This window comes from Ictalurus punctatus, unplaced genomic scaffold, assembly GCF_001660625.3.
Source record: "Ictalurus punctatus breed USDA103 unplaced genomic scaffold, Coco_2.0 Super-Scaffold_100058, whole genome shotgun sequence".
Lineage (NCBI taxonomy): Eukaryota > Metazoa > Chordata > Actinopteri > Siluriformes > Ictaluridae > Ictalurus > Ictalurus punctatus.
Genome location: NW_026521089.1, coordinates 1,461,427 through 1,483,888, shown reverse-complemented (window position 1 = coordinate 1,483,888; position 22,462 = coordinate 1,461,427). Strand labels below are relative to the sequence as shown.

The following is a 22,462-nucleotide window of genomic DNA, read 5'->3' as shown; positions in this document are numbered from 1 at the left end:
TCCCGGTTGTTTAGTCGTCTTGCTTACGTCATTTTTTTAACCTAGGGAAATGAGAATCTTGGTTTTTGAAAACCTAGGGAATTGGGAATCCTGGTTTTTGAAAACCTAGGTAAATAGAAACACTGGGTTTTTGTTTCCTGGGTTGTTGGAAATGCCTGGGTTCTGATTTTATGTGTAAAGTAAAACCCCTGGTTTCAATTCTATGGGTAAGTGAAATAGGCCTTTTCTGGAAACCTATGGGTTATCTAGTGTGTAAATACAGTATAAATACTGGAGCTTAAGCTCAGGGTATTGGGGATCACTTTTGAGAATTCTCATCGGTGTGGATCTCGTGTGGTGGAATGGAACAATAAAGCTGGACCCTTGCTTCTTCTCACTCACGGCTGGTGTGTTTTTTCTATCTCCAACTGGGCTCAGAGGTAGATGTGAGTATTGGCTTCTAAGTTGAGTTTTAAATGTTTTTGGGTAATAGGCTAAATTCGAGCCAACACCACTTTTTGGCCTGATTATTGCTGTTAATGCTAAATAACATAAGCTGAAATTTTAAATATTGATGTTAAAACACTGAAATGAGGGCCCCATCCCTATATTTTGTCTAGGATCCGACAAATCACTAAATCTGTCCTTGTGCTAGCCACTACACCACCACATAGGACACAAGTTTTATTTTATACATTTACAAAATATATAATTTATTTTAAAAAATTTTATGAGTTGCATTTTTAAGCTATAATATTTGTGATTTTATGTGAAACTATTATAAACAGGTGTCACTCAAGTGAATTAAATGATGTAGATAATGACTGAATCCTACTCTATGGACCCTTAGTCTCTGTATAAGAGGATTTCACTGGAGATGAAGTAATAGATTTAAACTCTATGTAGAGCGCTCTCTCGTGGCTCCACCCACCACACACGTTCGAACAAATCATATTATCCTCCCTGGCGTCCGTGGGCGTGGCTAACCGCGTCTGTCTGTTAAAGGTAGCAGGTTGTACATGGCGAGCGGGTTACTCACTGAGGACTGGTGATTGGTGTAATGGAAGCCGTCTCTGAACCGCATTTAATGACGGAGAATTACAGAATTGGAGAGAAAACGCAGCACTGAGCAACTTGTAGACTTAACACCCGACTGTAGGTGGCTAGGTGAACACGTTTGGCCTTATTTATTCGCTAAGCTGCTAGCTTGTTAGCTCTGCGGCTGTTTTGGTATAAAGTACTAACTTGAGTTAACTCGGTGGGAGTTTATTTAGCGCCGGATAAACGGTGAACTAGTTAGTTTAGTAAATCTGACGCTTCTCGGGAACTTGTAGTTTATCCGCCTCGCTGTCTGGGTGACGCAGAGAGCAACTGTTTACCAAGTGACCTTATTTTCAGTGCTTTTTGAACTGTCTCTCAGCCCTAAGTAGTTCCGCGGTATTTGTGTGGAATTGGGATGAGCGTCTAGTTAAAGGGTTGATGTCTCGCTGGCGCAGTGATTTGTTCTTTAGGAGTGTTTTTCTCTTGAACAGCTCTCTGTGTGGAGACTTGAGGTAGTTCTGTAGTCACAGGTGCACAAATCAGTCACACAGCTCCAGCTCCACCTGCGCCTCTCGCAGGGAAACGGTTTCTGTGCACTGGCTCCGTCCCAAATCACCTTGTATGGAATCTCTATCTCTAGCGCACTAGGTGCGGTAGACACTCCATTCGTTCGTGTGTAGTGTACCTAGATACGCAGTCGTGCAGGATTTGGGCACAGGCCACGCTAATGAAACATCATCCATTTCAAATCAAGTTGCTATTGTTAAACACTTCACTAAAACCTGTATGGAAACGTTACTGTTCAGTTGTTCTACAAGCGCAATTTCAACCAAATGAAAGGAAGGGTGTTAAATGTCCTAAACACTACAAAATTTGACTGCAAGTAGAAGTTAATTTTATTATCAGACTCAGATATCCATGTTAATATTTTCAATACTGATCATTAGTGTTAAATGACTTGATGATTTTGTGGTCAGTAAACCGTTTTTGCGTTGATTTTGATGTATGTTTTGGATCACTGTCCTGCTGGAAGATCCAACCACGGCACATTTTAATCTTTCTGGCAGAGGCAGTCAGGTTTTTATTTAATATCCATGTATCCTAACAATATGTCCAGGTCCTCTGGCAGAAAAACATTCCCAAAACATTAAAGATCCACCACCATATTTAACCGTGGGCATGAGGTACTTTTCCGTATGGCTACCTATCTGTGTGCTTCAAAACCACCTCTGGTGTTTATTACCAAAAAGCTCTATTCTGGTTTCATCTGACCATAGAACCCGATCCCATTTGAAGTTCCAGTAGTGTCTGGCCAACTGAAGACACCTGAGTGTGTTTTTGGATGAGAGTAGAGGCTTTTTTCTTGAAACCCTTCCAACAACTTGTGGTGATGTAGGTGACTTCATATTGTAGTTTTGGAGACTTTCTGACCCCAAGACACAACTAACTCCTGCAATTCTCCAGCTGTGATCCTTGGAGATGTTTTGTCCACTCGAACCGTCCTCTTCAGTGTGTTGAGACGATATAGACACGCGTCCAATTCCAGGTTAATTCATAACATTTCCAGTTGACTGGAACTTCTTAATTATTGTCCTGATGGTGGAAATGGGCATTTTCGATGCTTGTGCTATTTTCTTATAGACACTTCCCATTTTGTGAAGCTCAACAACCTTTTGCTGCACATCACAGCTACAGTGGTGCTTGAAAGTTTGTGAACCCTTTAACGTTTTCTATATTTCTACATAAATAACAAGATTTTCAGACAAGTCCTAAAACTACTCAAAGAGAACCCATTTAAACAAACGTGACACATGTTATACTTGGTCATTTATTTATTGCAGAAAATAATCCAATATTACATATCTGGGAGTGGCAAAAATATGTGAACCTTTTGCCTTCAGTATCTGATCTGACCCCCTTGTGCAGCAATAACTGCAACTAATCATTTCCAGTAACTGTTTATTAGTCCTGCACATGGGCTTGGACATCAGTTTTGGCCATTCAAACCAATAACTTTATTGTTCTTTAACCATTATTTCTTTTGGGCCATTGTCTTATTGCATGCCCCACTTTCTCTTGAGATTCAGTTCAGTTCCTGGGTTCATTCTTGCCCTGCGTTTGGGGAACTCACCACTACACTAATTATAATCTTTCAGATAGCTTGGAGATTTAGTACGTGTAGACCTTCTCAACTCGGGGTTTTCCATCCCAAGGAAAGTTTCTGATGCAGCCACTTCAGAAGTTCCTCCCAGTTTTTGTTTGTGACTTTCCTCAGAGAATGAAGAACCTGAGTCTTTTGTAGAATGCGCTGGAATGGCAACATCTGGCCGTGAAGTGTCTTACAACACTGGTGCTACGGATGTTGCATTGTGCCCATCTCTCACCTGATCAATATGTCAGTGCACTACCTGCCCACTTCCCAATGCTACTGTGCACCATACAGGACCAGTCTTTTTCTGAACTGTTCCTGGAATAAAAGTAGGTCCAGAGCTGAAGTTCCTAGTATACACTGGGTCACCCACCACGAGATATCTTTCCTTTGCATGTTGGTCATGGTACCATTTTTCTCAATTATTTGTATCTCAATGTAGACCAGTTTCCTTCCACACAGCCGATTAGCGGCTGATTTGCCAGTGGTCGACTGTGGCGTCGTTCGGTGACTGAACAGCACTCTGGCTAGCTTTTTCAACGGACTCTCCAGCACTCTTTTCATCAGGGTTTTGAATGTTTGAACGGCCCTTTCAGCCAGACCACTGGAAGATGCATGGTAGGGTGCTGTGCTTGTGTTTAATTCCGTTTCTTTCCATAAACTCTTGGAATTCAGCACTGGTAAAAAACAAAAAAACTGCTATGGTCTGACATCACTACTTCTGGTATCCTGTGTTGGCTAAAGGTTTGTCTTAAGCACTGAATGGTAACTGTGGATGTAGACTTGATTAACAGATAAGCCTCTATCCATTTTGAGAATGCTTCTACCACGATCAAGAACATTCTACCCATCCACGGTGCACCGTAATCAATGTGAATCCTTCTCCATGGCTGCTCTGGTATCTCTCACGCATGCAGTGGCGCGTTTGCCGGAGCGTTTCTGTTTTCCTGACAGACTGCACACGATTTGACCAATGCTTCCACCTCTGCATCCAAGTGTGGCAACCACATATAGCTACGCACCAGGCCTTTCATCCTGGTAATTCCCGGATGGGTTTCGTGTAGATGTCTTAGAAGAGCCGCGGAGGTGGAACCACTCCGCGAGTCCCCCATAAAACTAAGCTTCCCTGTATGCAGAGTTCATCCTATTTCCTTACATATTAGGGATGTCATGATACCAAAAATCTAGTCGTTGGTAACGATACCACCAAAAGTACACATGCTCAGTACCATGGTGTGATTTTTTTTTTTTTTAATAACTCAGAGAATTAAAAAAAAAAAAAAAAACTAAAATTAAAAACTCCTGGAGGGCATCCTCCTCTGGCTGATACTGGGAGAGAGAGAGAGGGAGAGAGAGGGGGGGGGGAGAGAGAGAGAGAGAGAGAGAGAGAGAGATTTTGATTTTAGTTCAAACACTGTCTGACCATGACTAATAAGTGCTAAGGTGCACTCCTGAATGCACACACACCGATACGGTGTCAGGATAAAAAGATTTATTAAAAGCATGAACATGTGAATAATTATTAGTGACATTAGGCTACATTTAGCTGACAGGACACGGGCTGAATGGAGATGCATGGTGGTCCATTAGGAGGTAGTTTATAACACTGCAATGCGTTAGCGTTTAACAAATAACTGGATATCTCAAACATTACATGGAGCATAATGTTAGCTGATTTCACGGCTACAATGCCAGCTGTCTCAAACATAATATAGGACCTGTCTTTCGACTGTAATCCTATGGCATTAATTTTGTGACATAAAAATATCTCTACTTCTCCCAAGGACTCGCACTTGCTCCTTCTTTGCCTCAGTCCACTCTTTTCTATCCTACTTAGTACCTCATCCAAGTTCCGCAGATGTTCATTAGCCCCTGAGACTAGAATGCAATCCAGATAAACTGTGACGCATGTGATGTCTTGCAGAATCCCTTCTATTGTGTGCTGGAAGATCGCTGGACTTGAAGCAACTCCAAATGGTGGCCTGTTGTAAGTACATAATCCCTTGTGCATGTTGATTGTAACGTACTTATTGGAATTTTTGTACAGTATTATCTTCTGATGCGCATGGGTCATGTCCAGTTGGGAAATTCTTTCCTCCTGCCGACTGAGCAAATAAATCTTCTACCTTGGGAATTGGATACTGCTCCACACTAGAGCTGGATTTACTGCGAATTTATAATCCCTACAAGTTGGGGTAGAACCATCAGTTTTCTGACTGGAACAATGGGAGCTGCCCACTCTGCAAACTGCATTGGTTCAATGATCTTGTCTTCCACCAGCCTCTGGAGTTCTCTCTCCAGTAGTGGACCCAACTCTTCTTTGAACACTTTGGATTGTCTCTCCAATACGTTAGCCAATTTATGACCTGGTACATTTGCTACTGTATTTACAAGCTGAGGCAACAAATGATTTCTAAACCCCCCCCTCCCCCCCCAAATATTTGAATGTTGAATGTTTGAATTTTACCAAAATGAAGCTCGTTTAACCGCATGTTTATTCCTTACATAATACATATTAAACGCAAAGCATGTAGGGGTTCTACATGCATATAGTATTTGCACAATCAATAACCTATTCGAGTAATACATTGTCGTATATAAACTTGATTTTGTGTTTGTGTCTGCAGTGTCCAAAGCCCAGGCTGACCCCCCACCCCTTCAACCTTTGCAGCAATGCTGGCAGCACTATTTCCCAAAGACAACCTCTGGATATGACGCTGAGCACGTGCAATCAACTTCTTCTTTGGTCGACCATGGCGAGGCCTGTTCTGAGTGGAACCTGTCCTGTTAAACCGCTGTATGGTCTTGGCCACCGTGCTGCAGCTCAGTGTCAGGGTCTTCGTAATCTTCTTAAAGCCTAGGCCATTTTTATGTAGAGCAAGAATTCTTTTTTTTCACATCCTCAGAGAGTTCTTTGCCTTGAGGTGCCATGTCGAACTTCCAGTGACCAGTATGAGGGAGTGTGAGAGTGATGACACCAAATTTTACACACCTGCTCCCCATTCACACCTGAGACCTTGTAACACTAACAAGTCACATGACACCGGGGAGGGAAAATGGCTAATTGGGCCCGATTTGGACATTTTTACTTGGGGGTGTACTCACTTTTGTTGCCAGCGGTTTAGACATTGTGTGTTGAGTTATTTTGAGGGGACAGCAAATTTACACTGCTACACAAGCTGTACACTCACTACTTTACACTGTAGCAAAGTGTCATTTCTTCAGTGTTGTCACATGAAAAGATATCATCAAATATTTACAAAAATGTGAGGGGAGTTCTCACTTTATTGTGAAATACTGTACATCTTTTTATTTACTTTAATATTTATTCATAGTGTGTGTGTGTTTGTTTTTATATATATAAAATAGATAGAGCGAGCGAGCAACGGTAGCGTGTCTGACTCCAGATCAGAAGGTTGCGTGTTCAAATCACGTCGGGGTCATTCAATGCACTGGAGTGAGATCTACCATTTGATCTTGAAAATCTCTCTTAATGTCCAGGGAAGGGAAACCAGGCAGGTTATCCCTTTAAAGGGCTCGTGCCTTATCCTCTGAAAGAGCTCTTGCCCAGATGTCAGACACTAGTCGCAACAGTCACAGCCCACCACCTGTCTCCGAGTTCCAATGCGTCTTGATCACCACGCCGATGAACAAGTATGCCTTGCACCATGATGCGCTGTAGGCTTCGAGCTGGGACCTCGTGGCGCAACGGAAGTGCGTCTGACTCCAGATCAGGAGGTTCAAATCACGTCGCGGTCATTCAATGTGCTCTTTTTCACACAGACCCATGATTTTCTGCGCAGTCTAATAAGGATGCTGTTATATGGACTCCAATCTCTATGATGACCACCCATGTCTTTGTCAACTTCATGCTAAAAGGTAACAAAGCTTAGGTAGCAACACTCTCACCTAGTAACCATTAGTAACTTGACAACCTGCTGAATGTTTACCCTTAGTTTGCCCATTTTGCTTGCTGAACAAAACATGCTGGAAAGAGGCACCTTAGATGGTTTCACTGGACCTCTCAGAGGATCTGGAGGGTACTACAACACCCAAACAGGGACTGTTTGACTGTGTGAACCCTGGACCCTCAGATTAAAAGTCTGATGCTCTACCGACTGAGCTACCTGGGCTCGAGGAGAGAGAGAGAGCGCACTTTACCCTCGAGCTTGTAGGTCAGGCCTGTGGACGCTCTCGTTCAACGGTTCTCACAGACATAAATGGTGCTCAGCCCTTGGCTTGGAAAGGGCGCATCCCATCTGGTTCTCATGGCTTTCTACAAACTATTAACACAGCTCAGCACCACTATTCAAGGATACAAACCAACAGGGTTCAACCACGGCTCTGTCCTTCATACTTCTTTACCCACTGACTGCCTGCAGTCTGAGACATACAAAGAGACAAGGTTCTTGTGAAACCTGTAAAATGGTGACGTTAACCAAGAGAATGTTGAACTTTGGTCCTATCTATTATGTTGGCCAGTTTCTAAGTTGAGATCAACTTAACCCCAGTGCTTTCTGTTTAACGACCTTGTTCGTATTTTTGTTTACAACTAGCACACTTTTGACCAGCATGTCGCTTGGAAATCGTTACCAGCATAACTCTTGTTCGTAAGGCTCACTCTGGAGGCTTGTCTTGGTTCAAGGAATGCCTTCGTGTCATGGTATGAGAACAAGTAGAATAGCATCAGCATTTTTAATTAAACTTGGCTTTTCTGCACAAGGAGACCAAAATTTCTAACAAACACGTTAATTCCACACCACAGACTGACGTGTAATCTTGGCTCTGTATGCCTCGCAAAAAGCAGGTTCACGCCACCTTTGCCACTGATTGCCCATCGTCTGACACGTATAATGACACAAAGGCCTCGTACAAATGGTAAATGTGTGAAGTTACCCAGAAGAAGGCTGAACCATGGTTCTATCGCATAGGCAGTTGAGTCCCTGAGTTGCGCTTCAGGTATAAGTTGTCCACGCTTCACTCTCACGCACTGGGGTGAGATCTACCATTTGATCTTGAAAATCTCCCTTAATGTCCAGGGAAGGGAAACCAGGCAGGTTATCCCTTTAAAGGGCTCGTGCCTTGTCCTCTGAAAGAGCTCTTGCCCAGATGTCAGACACTAGTCGCAACAGTCACAGCCCACCACCTGTCTCCGAGTTCCAATGCGTCTTGATCGCCACGCCGATGAACAAGTATGCCTTGCACCATGATGCGCTGTAGGCTTCGAGCTGGGACCTCGTGGCGCAACGGAAGTGCGTCTGACTCCAGATCAGGAGGTTCAAATCACGTCGGGGTCATTCAATGTGCTCTTTTTCACACAGACCCATGATTTTCTGCGCAGTCTAATAAGGATGCTGTTATATGGACTCCAATCTCTATGATGACCACCCATGTCTTTGTCAACTTCATGCTAAAAGGTAACAAAGCTTAGGTAGCAACACTCTCACTTAGTAACCATTAGTAACTTGACAACCTGCTGAATGTTTACCCTTAGTTTGCCCATTTTGCTTGCTGAACAAAACATGCTGGAAAGAGGCACCTTAGATGGTTTCACTGGTCCTCTCAGAAGATTTGGAGGGTACTACAACACCCAAACAGGGACTTGAACCCTGGACCCTCAGATTAAAAGTCTGATGCTCTACCGACTGAGCTATCTGGGCTCGAGGAGTGAGAGTGCACTTTACCCTCGAGCTTGTAGGTCAGGCCTGTGGACGCTCTAGTTCAACGGTTCTCACAGACATAAATGGTGCTCAGCCCCTGGATCGGAAAGGGCCCATCCCATCTGGTTCTCATGGCTTTCTACAAACTATTAACACAACTCAGCACCACTATTCAAGGATACAAACCAACAGGGTTCAACCACGGCTCTGTCCTTCATACTTCTTTATCCACTGACTGCCTGCAGTCTGAGACATACAAAGAGACATGGTTCTTGTGAAACCTATAAAATGGTGACGTTAACCAAGAGAATGTTGAACTTTGGTCCTATCTATTATGTTGGCCAGTTTCTAAGTTGAGATCAACTTAACCCCAGTGCTTTCTGTTTAACGACCTTGTTCGTATTTTTGTTTACAACTAGCACACTTTTGACCAGCATGTCGCTTGGAAATCGTTACCAGCATAACTCTTATTCGTAAGGCTCACTCTGGAGGCTTGTCTTGGTTCAAGGAATGCCTTCGTGTCATGGTATGAGAACAAGTAGAATAGCATCAGCATTTTTAATTAAACTTGGCTTTTCTGCACAAGGAGACCAAAATTTCTAACAAACACGTTAATTCCACACCACAAACTGACGTGTAATCTTGGCTCTGTATGCCTCGCAAAAAGCAGGTTTACGCCACCTTTGCCACTGATTGCCCATCGTCTGACACGTATAATGACACAAAGGCCTCGTACAAATGGTAAATGTGTGAAGTTACCCAGAAGAAGGCTGAACCATGGTTCTATCGCATAGGCAGTTGAGTCCCTGAGTTGCGCTTCAGGTATAAGTTGTCCACGCTTCACTCTCACACACTGGGGTGAGATCTACCATTTGATTTTGAAAATCTCCCTTAATGTCCAGGGAAGGGAAACCTGTCAGGTTATCCCTTTAAATGGTTCGTGCCTTGTCCTCTGAAAGAGCTCTTGCCCAGATGTCAGACACTAGTCGCAACAGTCACAGCCCACCACCTGTCTCCGAGTTCCAATGCGTCTTGAGCGCCACACCGATGAACAAGTATGCGTTGCACCATGGTGCGCTGTAGTTTTTGCGATGGGACCTCGTGGGAAAAGAAGGTCAGATCAGAAGGTTGTGTGTTCAAATCTCGTCGGGGTCATTGAATGTGCTCTTTTTCACACAGACCCATGATTTTCTGCGCAGTCTAATAAGGATGCTGTTATATGGACTCCAATCTCTATGATGACCACCCATGTCTTTGTCAACTTCATGCTAAAAGGTAACAAAGCTTAGGTAGCAACACTCTCACCTAGTAACCATTAGTAACTTGACAACCTGCTGAATGTTTCCTTAGTTTGCCCATTTTGCTTGCTGAACAAAACATGCTTGAAAGAGGCACCTTAGATGGTTTCACTGGACCTCTCAGAAGATTTGGAGGGTACTACAACACCCAAACAGGGACTTGAACCCTGGACCCTCAGATTAAAAGTCTGATGCTATATATATATAAATGAAATATATATATATATATATATATATATATATTTCATTAGAAAAAGTGCAGTACATTTTCATGGTACGGTCAGTACTGTTTATTTTTGTAATAAAGTGAACTTAATTTTTCCACTGAGTGTTATATTTTCATTCAGTAGTAATCGGTTATTAGTAGGTGCTACCCGACTTATCGGTTATCGGCATCTGTAAGATCCACTGTCGATCAGCCTTTAAAATAGATTAATGTGTATGACATGATCTTCTTTAATTAATAAAGAAATGCGCTTGTTGACAACTTGCTGTGGTATAAGGGGAATAAAACACTTCAGAATGTGCAGTTCTACTTTAGGGTGATAACGGTCACTCCACTTCATTGGATTGTTGACTGTTTTCCTATAACCGTATGTTTATTCCTTACATAAATTAAACACAAAGCATGTAGGGGTTCTACATGCATGTAGTATTTGTACAATCAATAACCTATTAGAGTAATACATTGTGGTATATAAACTGAACTTTGTGTTTGATGTGTCTGCAGTGCCCAAAGCCCGTGGTGGTGGCAGTGCATGGCGGTTGTGTATAAGCAGGTCTGTTGGGACTGTTAAGTACCATCATCTCATACACTCACCACAACTCTGGGAAGTTCCATCCATATTGTTTGCTGTCACTTTTCCTGCAAAGCTTTAACCATCAGAGAGTTATCTTTTACTGGGGCTTTTAGCTGCAGGAGACTGAATTACTAAGTTTTTTTTTGTGGATCTGATTTCTTCTTTCGCAGGAGTGGATCTAATCACAGCCTGTGATATTCGTCTGTGCACACAGGATGCCTGGTTTCAGGTGAAGGTATGAGGAACATTAACTTGCCATACATTGCTTGCTTACATGTTTACACCAAGATCTGTAAACAAGCTATTTTTGTCCATATGATCATATATAGAGATAGTAAGTGATGAGAAGATAAGAATGGGCTGATTGTTCTGACTCATACAAGCCCCTATGAAAGAGTTGACCACAAGGGGGCACACTCTGAACAATTATTTACATTTGCAGTTTGTTGAAGATTAAATAAACCACAGTGAGCATCAGATGTCTGGTTTTAATACAAAGTTTTATGATGAACTATTTTATGATATTACCATCTTGTCATTTATCAAAGAAGAGCTACAAAACCTGAAATTTGTTCATTTTTAGACAGAAAAATTCTGCAGTGTAGCTCTTCTAGTGGGCTTTCCCACTGGATGTTTAGTCCAACACAGAGCAGTTTGCATGAAAAGTTGGTAATGTGACCGTCGTAATGTGGACTGGGAAGTGCACTGCGGTACCGAACCCGAGACTACCTGTAGAAGGTGGTCCGAGTTCAGTTACAATGGAACTGTGAATGTGAATTGTCCCATGAATGTGAACGTAACTTGTATCCGGGTCTGCACTTGTTCAGGAAGTAGAGTAACCTGTGCTGAAGGCCTGTTGTGGTGATGACGTGTCATGACATGTTTTGGCCCAAATCTGCAGTGACTTTGAAAAAGTGGAAGCTCCTCTGAATATTGTGGAGTTTCTTGATTTTGCGTTAATTTCTGTGATCACAAAAAGATGAAATTCTGGACTGACACATGGAAGATATGGAATGATAACAGAAGAATGTGACTTTGGGTTGTACCGTGTATTTTTTTCATGTAGCTTTATTATTTAGTATAAATGAAGGCAAGTGTGTGTTCTGTTCTTCATCTCTGCAGTCGTGTGTTCCCTGATAGTCAATGATTGCTGGAGCTCTGGAAATAGCAGGTGAGATTGCAGGCCGGAGTCGCGTCGCTGTCCAAGGAACCAAAATCAACCTCCTCTACTCCTGAGACCACAGTGTGACTGAGAGCCTAGACTACATGGTAAGAACCTGCTTAAGACATGAAAAGCATTTTTAGCCTCAAGGTAGACCCATGCACACACAGTATGGCCACAAACACAAAGTAGAGCGGTCGAAAACTGAGATTTCTCCTCTGCGTCTCCAGGCTACTTGGAACATGAACATGCTGCAGACACAGGATCTTATGAAGTCAGCGCAGGCAGCCCTGGAAAAGAAGAGTCCGAAAGACGTGCCCTTCTCCAAGCTTTAAAGGAGAAGATCCAGGGCTGTTGAAGCTGCGGTGGAACTGAGACATCATCATCCACATATCTTCAGTTCTTCTTGCTAAGTCTGTTTCTTTTTAGTCTTTTTATTTTTAGACTGGTCAAAAGACTGATTAGTGGAAGTGAAATGATAGATGAACTTTTAATTACTTGCTTTATTATTTGCAGGTGCCTTGTACAGTAAGACAGGGTAACTAATACTCAAAAGCTTGTTTTGTGTGTTAACATGTACAGTAGATGGACATATTTTTTCTGGTGCTGTGACTGCAGAATGTAGTGCAGTTAACACATTAAATTTCCTTGGATGCTCACTTTTAACTCGAGGAGGTCACAGTTTGCCCAGACATCTTTTTTTAAATCCGTCAATCCGTCACCCACACGTCATTCTGTGGGACGAAGAGGAGGAAGCTGGACAGATAAATTTATTTATTTATTTATCATTGCTGTGTTTCCTCAATCGAGTGCAGAAAGAAGAAAAACAACACAACTGATTTAAAATAAAAATATAGAAAACAATCTAATGTAAGGTTCTGATCCGGTTTGCTTTCAGCAGGAAGGCTGTCCTCTTTCCTGTTGCTCTTTCTCTTCTATTAGTCCATTTGTCCAGTCTGAATCGGTTTTGATTCGTTTCGAGACGATTCGGAGTCGAATAATTTTCTAGTGAGAGTCGCACACTTCCAAACGAACTAGACTGAGATGAGTATTTGATTCTCACTAGAAAGTGATTCGACTCTGAATAAACTCGAAATGAATCAGTCAAACTGATTCAGACTCTATAAAAGGACTATGAGATGTGATTAAGATATATATTCCAATGTTTTGCCTTACAATTCCATTGTGTGTGTGTGTGTGTGCGTGTGTGTGTGTGTGTGTATGTGTGTGCGTGCGCGCGCACGTGTGTTTTTCAGGAGAACGAGAAACTCGGACACAACAGTACATCCTGACCATTGGTACTGTGTACACATCAACATACACACACGTCTCCATGCTGGACATCTCAGGAGCTTTCACACAGTGCTAGGAATATCCCGGGACAGAGAAACGCACCTTCTAAGTGAGCGAGTTTAGCGTCAACCGGTGAAATTTGCTGTAGCGTGAACACTTTGCCTCTGTGAGCTTCACTCTCCGTAGGGTTCACTGTAATTAGACATAAAATGTACATAGTTTATTTTTCATGCATTTAGGATTTCATGTTTTTTTTGTTTTTTTTTTACTCTTCGAGGAAAAGAAATGATCTTTCGAGGCAGCTTCTTCATCACTACCTGCTCCGTTTGACTCAAAAATGTAACGACCGGTTTCAAAAAGTCACGATGTCTTCAGTTCATGAGATTTTACTGTTGAATTTAAACAGGAAATGTGAAATATTTTTTCCCTTTGTTTCCTCTACTGTCTTTTTGCTGTGATCTTGAACACAGTTGTAATTTTAAAAAAAATAAAAATAAAAAAATGATAATTCTAGTTCTCTCACTTTCCTTGTCCTAATTGTCCTGTATCTGTTAAATCCGTTTCATCTCTGTTCTTTCTGTCTGTATGAACACTTGTAGAAATGACTTGTAGTCCATATTTTTAAATGATTCGTGATTTTGAATTTAAATAAAGATATTCTTTAATTCTGTATTTTGTCATTTAATTATCATTAGAAATCAGACGATCAGATTAAAGCCATGGCTTCTTTACCTGCCGAAGCTGTAAAACTTTCAATAAACCAGTCAATAGATCAGCTGGATAAATGTAGATTTTTATTTACTGATGAGATGTATTGATGGTGTTGAAAGATTATTTGAAGATTTTTATTGATATTGAACAATCATTCAGTTCAATATTGAAAAAACTTGATAAATAGTTGATTAAATAAATGTGGTGTAATGTACTGAGTCAAATATGAAAACTACAAATAAACAACATCTATTTATATCTGTGTATAATTAAAAACCTCTCTCAATACAAGAAATTCATATCCTAAATGTTGCAAGTGATTAACCTGATCATTTTATTCAGCTGTTTAATTATTACTTTCTAAATAATAAACAAATGAATGTTCTGGATTCATGAGGAATGTTTACATTTTGTGTCCAAACTCAAAAGTTTAAACAAAGTGTATATTTATGATAATAAAGCACAAAGAACGTGAAACCTCAACACGTCTACAATCATCGATGAATTAAATATTAATTTAAAAAATTAAATTAAACAAGAGTAAGATGAAGTATATTTTTAATTAAAATGTAATTAGGAGCACTTTTAAAGTGGATTTGATTTAAAATAATGGTAAAGCTGGTTTTTTTTTTATGTATTTGTATATCTTATCCTCTATCGTGTTTAAGAAGAAGAGAATAATGAAGCTTTTTATGAAATAATATTTGGGTTTATTTTATTTTATTTTCTCCTCAAAGATTCAAATTTACGTCAACGGCCGTTACGTTGGTGACGTCACCACGAGCGCGAGAAGTCGAAGGTAGGAGCAGAAAGCGGTGTTAGTATTAGTTCTGGCCCGTTTGGACCCAAACTAAAGTGAGTTTATTCGGTTCTGTGTAACCGAACCCGTTCTGTTTTTTTGCTGTATTGTGTGTATGTGTGTAGTTAACGGTGTTAACACCTGTGTTTCAGGTGTATCAGTATGAAGCAGGCGGTGACGGCGCACTGATTCACTCTCGGAGCTCGGTTCACTAATGACCGAATCACCGAGGAACCGACCAAAGATAACTCACACCCGCACGAAGAAGAACAAGAGGAGGAGAAGTGAGAAATAACATTTTAAAACTTTTTTTATTCACTCTGGTTCAGTATTAATGTTAATATTATACAAATATACTAGCGGTGCTAGCTTTTGAGGAGGCAGTCCAGTCCACGCATGCGCAGTGTAATTAATGAGCAAGCTATTCGAAATGTGATTAGCAAATAGGTCGATGTTATTTTTGATTCTATTTAAAACGATGAATTCACTCTGTCAATAACTGCCCAGTCTGAGAATACTGCATGATTTACTTTTATAAGTGGACGTGGCAGAACGACATTTAGCTTCACTGGCTAATTAGAGCTCTTTTACTAGTTTAATGGCTGAGTCATCCGGCTTCGCGCATGCGCAGTGTGGGTTAAGGCGCTATAGTTCTCTTCTTTTGAATTATTATTATTATTATTATTATTATTATTATTATTATTATTGAGACCATTTGGGGTGAATTTGGAGCATGTGGGGGGTTCGAGTGACCCCAGAATGACCTATAAATATTCTTTTAATATCTCCAGAACTGAAGCAGCACAAACGAATATTTTTACGGCACAAACCAGCACAAACTATTCTGCCGATGTTTTGTGTTGGTGGGGGGGGCAACTTCACGCAGGTTGTGTGTGTGTGTGCGTGTGTGTGTGTGTGTGTGTGTGTGTGTGTGTGTGTGTGTGTGCTTTTCAAATATCCAGATGTTCGATGGTCAAGTGTGTAGTGTACAGATAGAGTGCACAATTTAAGAAATAGGAACCAGTCAGAGAGAGGACATCGAAATAAGAACAGAAAGCACTGACCAAATAAGGAAATAGATTAAACTGGTACACGGCGTATGGGAGGCAGGAGATTGTGACAGTTATGTTGAATTATAACGTGTTGGATTATAGAAATAAATAAAGTGGTACTGATGTGTGTGTGCGTGTTTTTAGGATGAGCTGGAGTGGGGCAAAGAGAACTGCATTCAGATCAAACGGATACAAGAGGTTATGACTCTCACTCACTCACTCACTCGCACACATCTATACACACACTTCTCGACACAGATCCCTAACTATCATTTCTGGTGTGTGTGTGTTAGAGGTGGCCGAGTTGTTTGAGGATCTAAAGAATTGAGTGTCACAATTCAACATGCACATCAGCGAAACTTTTCCCTCTGACTACACCAGCACGCACGCACAGAAATTCATAGTGCAGGTAACACACACACACACACACACACACACACACGAGTAGAGCAGGTGTAGTTTAACAGCATATGTGTATAAAGAGGCTTTTTTCTTCAGGTCAAAATATATACAGCAGGGGTGCCCAATATGTCGATCGCGATCGACTGGTCGATCGCAAAGGAAGTGCAGGTAGATCGCTAGTTGACGTAGTTAGTTGACGTACAGGGCAGCCAGTCTGAGATCTCGTCTTTTCTCTCACCACACGTGTGCGATCAAGCGCGCCAGTGCTAAAGGCTAGCAAGCGAAATCGTGGGGAGAGGACATTTTTCAGTCTTTTAAAGAATTCATTGACAAAACCCAGCTCCAGTGTGCAAATTGATATCAGTCAATGGTTGAGCAGTGCAAATGGATTCATTGCCAAGTGCAGGGAAGACGATGCTTTCCCTGACTTCTTTAACTACCACTGTGTTGTGGATAAAAAATGTCATAAAATAAACATAAGGGAGACCTAGCATCCAGCAAAAGGGAGAAGAAGAAAAAAACGGGCACCTAGACACATAGAAGCGGGATTAGGCGGACATTGACGGATTGGAATTACACTTTAAAGATCTTTAAGAGCAGTAGTAGTCAAAAAAAGCCAAAAAGAGGTATACGAGCTGAGCTGAGGAGTGCTAATACACACACACACACGCTCGTACAGTCAAGGGCGGGCAAGTAGACACAACATACATACACACACATGAATAACTTTAATAAAATCTTATAGTAATAGAGAAACTCTATTAAAAACAGAATAGTAGGATATGCAGGACAGTAGAACTGTAATGATATTAAGAAGTTGGAAGTACAGTAAACCGCTTTTCAAGTAGTATAAATATATATAAAATAAGAAATATAGTGCAAATATGAAAATAAATTATAAACTAGAAATACAGGAAAATGTAAACTTACTCATGACTCAAATGGTGAGGGTTCTTGGCTCGCAAGGAAGGCCTTAATTTTAAGAAAGAACCATGAGGAACCAGTTATAAGGGTGGCTGGGTCAAACTGCCCCCCCCCAGAGATAATGATAAGACCAAGGTCCCTCCTGGTTGTTTAGTCGTCTTGTCTACGTCATTTTATTTACCTAGGTAATTGAGAATCCTGGTTTCTGACCACCTAGGTAAATGAGAATCCTGGTTTCTGACCACCTAGGTAAATGAGAATCCTGGTTTCTGATTCTCTATGTAATTCAAAACGCTGGGTTTTTATTTTCTGGGTTATTAGAAATGCCTGGGTTCTGATTCTATGTGTAAGTGAAATAGGCCTTTTCTGGAAACATATGGGTTATCTAGTGTGTAAATACAGTATAAATACTGGAGCTTAAGCTCAGGGTAGGGGGATCACTTCTGAGAATTCTCATCGGTGTGGATCTCGTGTGGTGGAATGGAACAATAAAGCTGGACCCTTGCTTCTTCTCACTCACGGCTGGTGCATTTTTTCCATCTCCAACTGGTCTCAGAGGTAGATGTGAGTATTTATTGGCTTTTAAGTTGAGTTTTAAATGTTTTTGGGTAATAGGCTAAATTTGAGCCAACAACTGCATAATACACCAACAAGCCTTATGCACAAGAATGCTAAACGTGAAAGAGATCATGGATGTTGAAACAAAGATCGCCTGTTCTATACGTGCTAGTTCACTTCAAAGACGGCTGTTCCGTGCGCATCTGGAGAAGGCAGACTACGCGCAATCAGCTCATGGTACACACTGACGTGTGGACGGCTTAGTAGGTGTAAATTCCTGCAGAGATTTCGAGAGCTCTGTCCGGAGATAAGCGAGTTTCTTTTTGCTGTTAAACATGCAGAATACACCCAAGTCAATGATGATCAGTGGTTGCTGGATTTTTTTAACCGAGCATTTTTAACCGATCTGACAAACCTTAATTTGGAGCTGCAAGGAAAAGACAAAAATTAAAGGCAGTTAATGCCTTTAAACGGAAAATGCAACTTCTGTTTTCAAAGCTGCAGCACCATGTTTTTGGGAACTTCCAAAACCTCCCGTCAGATCTGGAGACGCAGCGGAAGGCTTGTGCGCAGTTTAACATTGCACGCTACACGGAGCAGATTGACAGCTGTCGGTCAGAGTTTGACAGACGCTTTCAAGACTTTGCTTTATTGGAGGCATTCGCCACATTCATGTGCTACCCGTTTAGGGACAATGTTGAGGTTGATTCACTCGCATCGAAAATTGCAGCGCTGTTTCACCTGAACTCGTCTGAAGTGGAGGATGAGATTTTTTGAAACTACAGACTGACATTCAGCTGAAGTCCAGGGCTCATGGACAGTTCTGGAACTTACTCACAGGGGAAAAGTACCCAAACATGAGGAAATGTGCCACCTCCTTGACTGCATTATTTGGCTCTACTTATTTATGTGAGTCAGCCTTTTCCCACATGAAGATCATTATGTCCAAATACCGTTCCACAATGACTGATCATCATTTGGAGGCCTGCTTGAGGCTGGCTACCAGCAGCTACTGTCCGGACTATGCAACCCTGGCTGATTCTATTCAGTGCACGTCGTCAGAGTAAGGTAATGACCAAAAATGTACTGAATTGTAGCGTCCCATAAGGGTTCATGCAGTTATGCAAGGTACATGAACATATATTGTATGTATGTGTGTGTGTGTGTGTATGTGTGTGTGTGTGTATATATATATATATAAGTATACGCAGTATATAAATAAATATGTTTAGCATTTTTAGTGTAGGTAGATCTCTTTGACTGGTCATGTTAAAAGTAGCTCGCAAGTCAAAAAAGTGTGGGCACCCCTGAAGTACAGTAAATATAAATATTAGTCATAATTCGCAGCCTTAGAAGCACAAGCATCCAAAGTAAAATTGCAAATGCAGAGTTTAAAATTGTCACCATGACAAAGTCCAAGAAGTGTAACTTACTCCTGCAGAAAATAAATAATAATTATTATTAAGTATCAGTGATGTTTCCGTTGTTCAGGTGGTGATTGCAGGCGCATTTTATCCGAACTGCTTCCTCCAGGGAGCTGTGGACGAGGAGCTCGCCTCCAAGGAACTCTATGGAAACGACCCCAGGACCACCATAGTGGTATTCAGTCAGCTTCCATTTAACTAGGGGATTATTATTATTATTATTATTATTATTATTATTATTAATAATATTTCTCTCTCTCCCTCCCTCTCTCTCTCTCTCAGGTGTGTAATCTCCCTCCATTTGCATTCCTCTACTATAAACAGCTCCAGTCTCTCTTCAGACACTGTGGTTAAATCAAATCCATCTCCTTTGACAGCTCCAGGTGTGTGTGACACCACTGTGTGTGTGTGTGTGTGTGTGTGTGTGTGTGTGTGTGTTTAATTGTGATTTTCTATAAACATGTATTGTGGGTCTGTGTGTATCAGGGCCTATGTAGAGTTCTACCGCTCGTCAATGAGAGGTTCTGGCGTTCTCCCAGAGGTCTCTCTGTCTCTCCTCCTCACGCAGCAGAGACTTCCTCTCCATGTCAACGTTTAACCTGCTGGAGAGGTGGAGACTTGGGCAGGGGGGTAGTGTATCTCACACCTCAGATATACACGGTACACACACACACACACACACACACACACACACACGCACACCGCAGCGAGCATCATCAGATGAGTCATGGTTACATTTTAAGTGAGAGTAGTCATGTGACCACATCCCCTAGACAGTGTGATGTTTAGATGATGTTCTGTACATTAGTGCTGTTCTGTTACAGGTCTCTCTCTCTGTGTCTCTCTCACTCACTGTGTGTGTGTGTGTGTGTGTGTCTCTCTCAGGGTGAATGTGGATTTTCAGAATCAGTCAGTGAGCCCTGTCAGGGTTCTGAGCAGCTCCATTGAGTTGGAGAATCTTCCGTCTAACCCTGTCTTTATCGTCAATATCACTGAGGTGTCTGTTCCGCCTCTTTCACTTTCAGTGCACAAATAAAAAAGAAGCAGTGGCTCCTGTGTGTGTGTGTGTGTGTGTGTGTGTGTGTGTGTGTGTGTGTGTGTGTGTGTGTGTGTGTGCGTGTGTGTGTGTGTGTGCACTAACAGGAGGTCCAGGTGCAGCCTTTGGATATTGATGAAGATTTACTGCCCCTGCAAGACCTTCCTCAACTGCGTAGTCTGGAGCAAAGGATGCAACAGAGCCCAGATTACAAGCAAAATCTGGTGAGAGTTTTTTTCCTTTTTGTTAACAACTACTTGCACAATTTCACAGCTACTGAGCGCATTTCTGTTTTCTCAAGGTGACACACTCGTACTCAAAGCACAACACTGAACACCACTTTGATATGAGGGAACAGTTATGACCTACTCTTTAGTAGAGATGGAAAACACACAGGGCAGGGTAACTGCAGGAGTAGTGAGAAGCACTGACACAGTTGACGAGGCAATACATGCTTATTAATTATTTGTTTTTATACTAGTGTATATTATTTTTTAAATCGGTTTCAGGTAAACTGGTTGGCGCTTATTGACGGGGTGTATGTGCGTGACTGCACCTGGCGCATATTGAAGAGGGTGATTGCTAACTCCCTGGAAAAGAATGTCAATTGGAGGGGAGTCAATGGAAAGACTTCACTGTCCGCTCTCCAACTCGGAAAGGTCGTGATTGGTAAGTATATCTGTTTACATACAGAATTAGCTGTCTCTCTCAGATGATATGTAAGGGGTAATCCACGGCTAGATGTGCATTAAACGATTTTAATGCATGATGTGGAGGAAAAGAACCACTCGTTCAAATCGTTTAATGCACACCTAGCCATGGATTACCCCGCCTATACCATGGTCTTTCCACAATTAATAACGTTAAAGCTGTCATTGGTTTAGAAGCGCAAACTTTGATTAGAAGTTTAAAATAAACTTTGGGAGGTCCCACTTCGGCTCTAATTGGCTATTTATATTTCTCTGGTTTACTTTATTTAAATGGTTAGTAGTCATATGGATCCCAGCATAGCTGGGACAGGCACGCCTTTAAGATTTATTAGTTGGAACGTCAGAGGTATGGGTAATCCTGTCAAGACATCTAAGGATTTTATACATTTGAAACATTTAAACTTCAATATAGTATTTTTACAGGAGACGCACCTACGTCTTAAAGTATTAAAGATCATCAAAGGTTACTCTGCCCTTGGGTGAGTCAAGTCTTCCACTCGAACTTTAATTCGAAAGCAAGAGGGGTCGCTATTTTAATTGACAAAAGGTCACAGTTTTCCTCCACTAACGTTGTTGCTGATGTGAACGGTAGATATATTATAGTTGCTGGTACTCTGATGCAAAGACAGGTGTTGTTGGTAAATGTACACGCTCCAAACTTTGATGATGTGGAATTTGCTAATAGATTGTTGAGCAATCTCCCTTTTTAAATACTCACCTGTAGATTTTCGGTGGAGATTTAAACTGTGTAATTCACCAAAACTTGGATCGGTCTAATCCCCGTACTCTGAATCAATCTGCTATGTCTAAAACATTTTCCGATTTTATGGGTCAGAACGGTCTCGTTGATCCCTGGAGATCCCGTAACTCTGCTCTTAAAAAGTTTTCTTTCTTCTCCCAGGTGCTATCCTATTGAAATCCTATTCGAGGATTGATTATTTTTTATAGACAGCACTCTTGATTCTTGTGTAGTTTCTTCTGACTATTTGGGTATTGTAATTTCTGACCATGCGATCATGAATTAGATATTCATCTTTCTATTTATAAACGTAGCCCACCGCCTTGGAGATTTAATTCTCTTCTTTTAGCAGACAGTGAATTCTGTGAGTTCATTTCTACTTCTATGGATGACTTTCTTTTCTTCAGTCAGAATGACTCCACCTCTTATTCATTGTTATGGGAGACACTTAAATCCTATATCAGAGGGCAGATTATTTCTTACTCCACTCTCTGTAATTAAAAGCGCACTGCTAGGGTTAATGAACTTACATCTGCGATCAGTAGTCTCGATCAAAGATGTACGTTGAACCCCTCTCCAGAACTTCTTAAACAGCGAATCGACTTACAGGCAGAATTCAATCTTATTTCGACTAAAGAGGCGGAACGCTTGTTGTTACGTACTCGTGGTTCATATTATGAACATGGCGACGAGCCGAGTCGTTTACTGGCACGTCAGCTACGGCG

General features: G+C 41.4%; 3 long non-coding RNA genes and 1 other non-coding gene across 10 annotated transcripts; 3 read left to right on the top strand and 1 right to left on the bottom strand.

Moving 5' to 3' along the window:
• The first annotated feature begins 971 nt into the window (after window positions 1–971).
• Window positions 972–6,637, top strand: LOC128630650 (uncharacterized). Of its 2 annotated transcripts, none has more exons than XR_008394929.1 (3): window positions 972–1,134; window positions 5,094–5,156; window positions 5,797–6,637. It is a non-coding gene; the product is annotated as an uncharacterized LOC128630650 (long non-coding RNA). The 2 variants fall into 2 exon arrangements; XR_008394928.1 differs by having other exon boundaries at window positions 972–1,138.
• A 2,119-nt stretch (window positions 6,638–8,756) lies between these two features.
• Window positions 8,757–8,829, bottom strand: trnak-uuu (transfer RNA lysine (anticodon UUU)). The gene has a single exon. It is a non-coding gene; the product is annotated as a tRNA-Lys (tRNA).
• A 954-nt stretch (window positions 8,830–9,783) lies between these two features.
• Window positions 9,784–14,052, top strand: LOC128630648 (uncharacterized). 2 transcript variants are annotated; one of them, XR_008394922.1, is made up of 3 exons: window positions 10,369–12,196; window positions 12,320–13,548; window positions 13,666–14,052. It is a non-coding gene; the product is annotated as an uncharacterized LOC128630648 (long non-coding RNA). The 2 variants fall into 2 exon arrangements; XR_008394921.1 differs by having other exon boundaries at window positions 9,784–12,196; window positions 12,320–14,052.
• Window positions 14,053–14,865: 813 nt separating this feature from the next.
• Window positions 14,866–20,933, top strand: LOC128630647 (uncharacterized). 5 transcript variants are annotated; one of them, XR_008394917.1, is made up of 9 exons: window positions 14,866–14,892; window positions 15,045–15,176; window positions 16,089–16,142; window positions 16,238–16,353; window positions 19,320–19,427; window positions 19,535–19,635; window positions 19,739–19,912; window positions 20,138–20,512; window positions 20,798–20,933. It is a non-coding gene; the product is annotated as an uncharacterized LOC128630647 (long non-coding RNA). The 5 variants fall into 5 exon arrangements; XR_008394920.1 differs by having other exon boundaries at window positions 14,876–14,948; window positions 19,739–19,882; XR_008394916.1 differs by having other exon boundaries at window positions 14,876–14,948.
• Window positions 20,934–22,462: the final 1,529 nt, after the last annotated feature.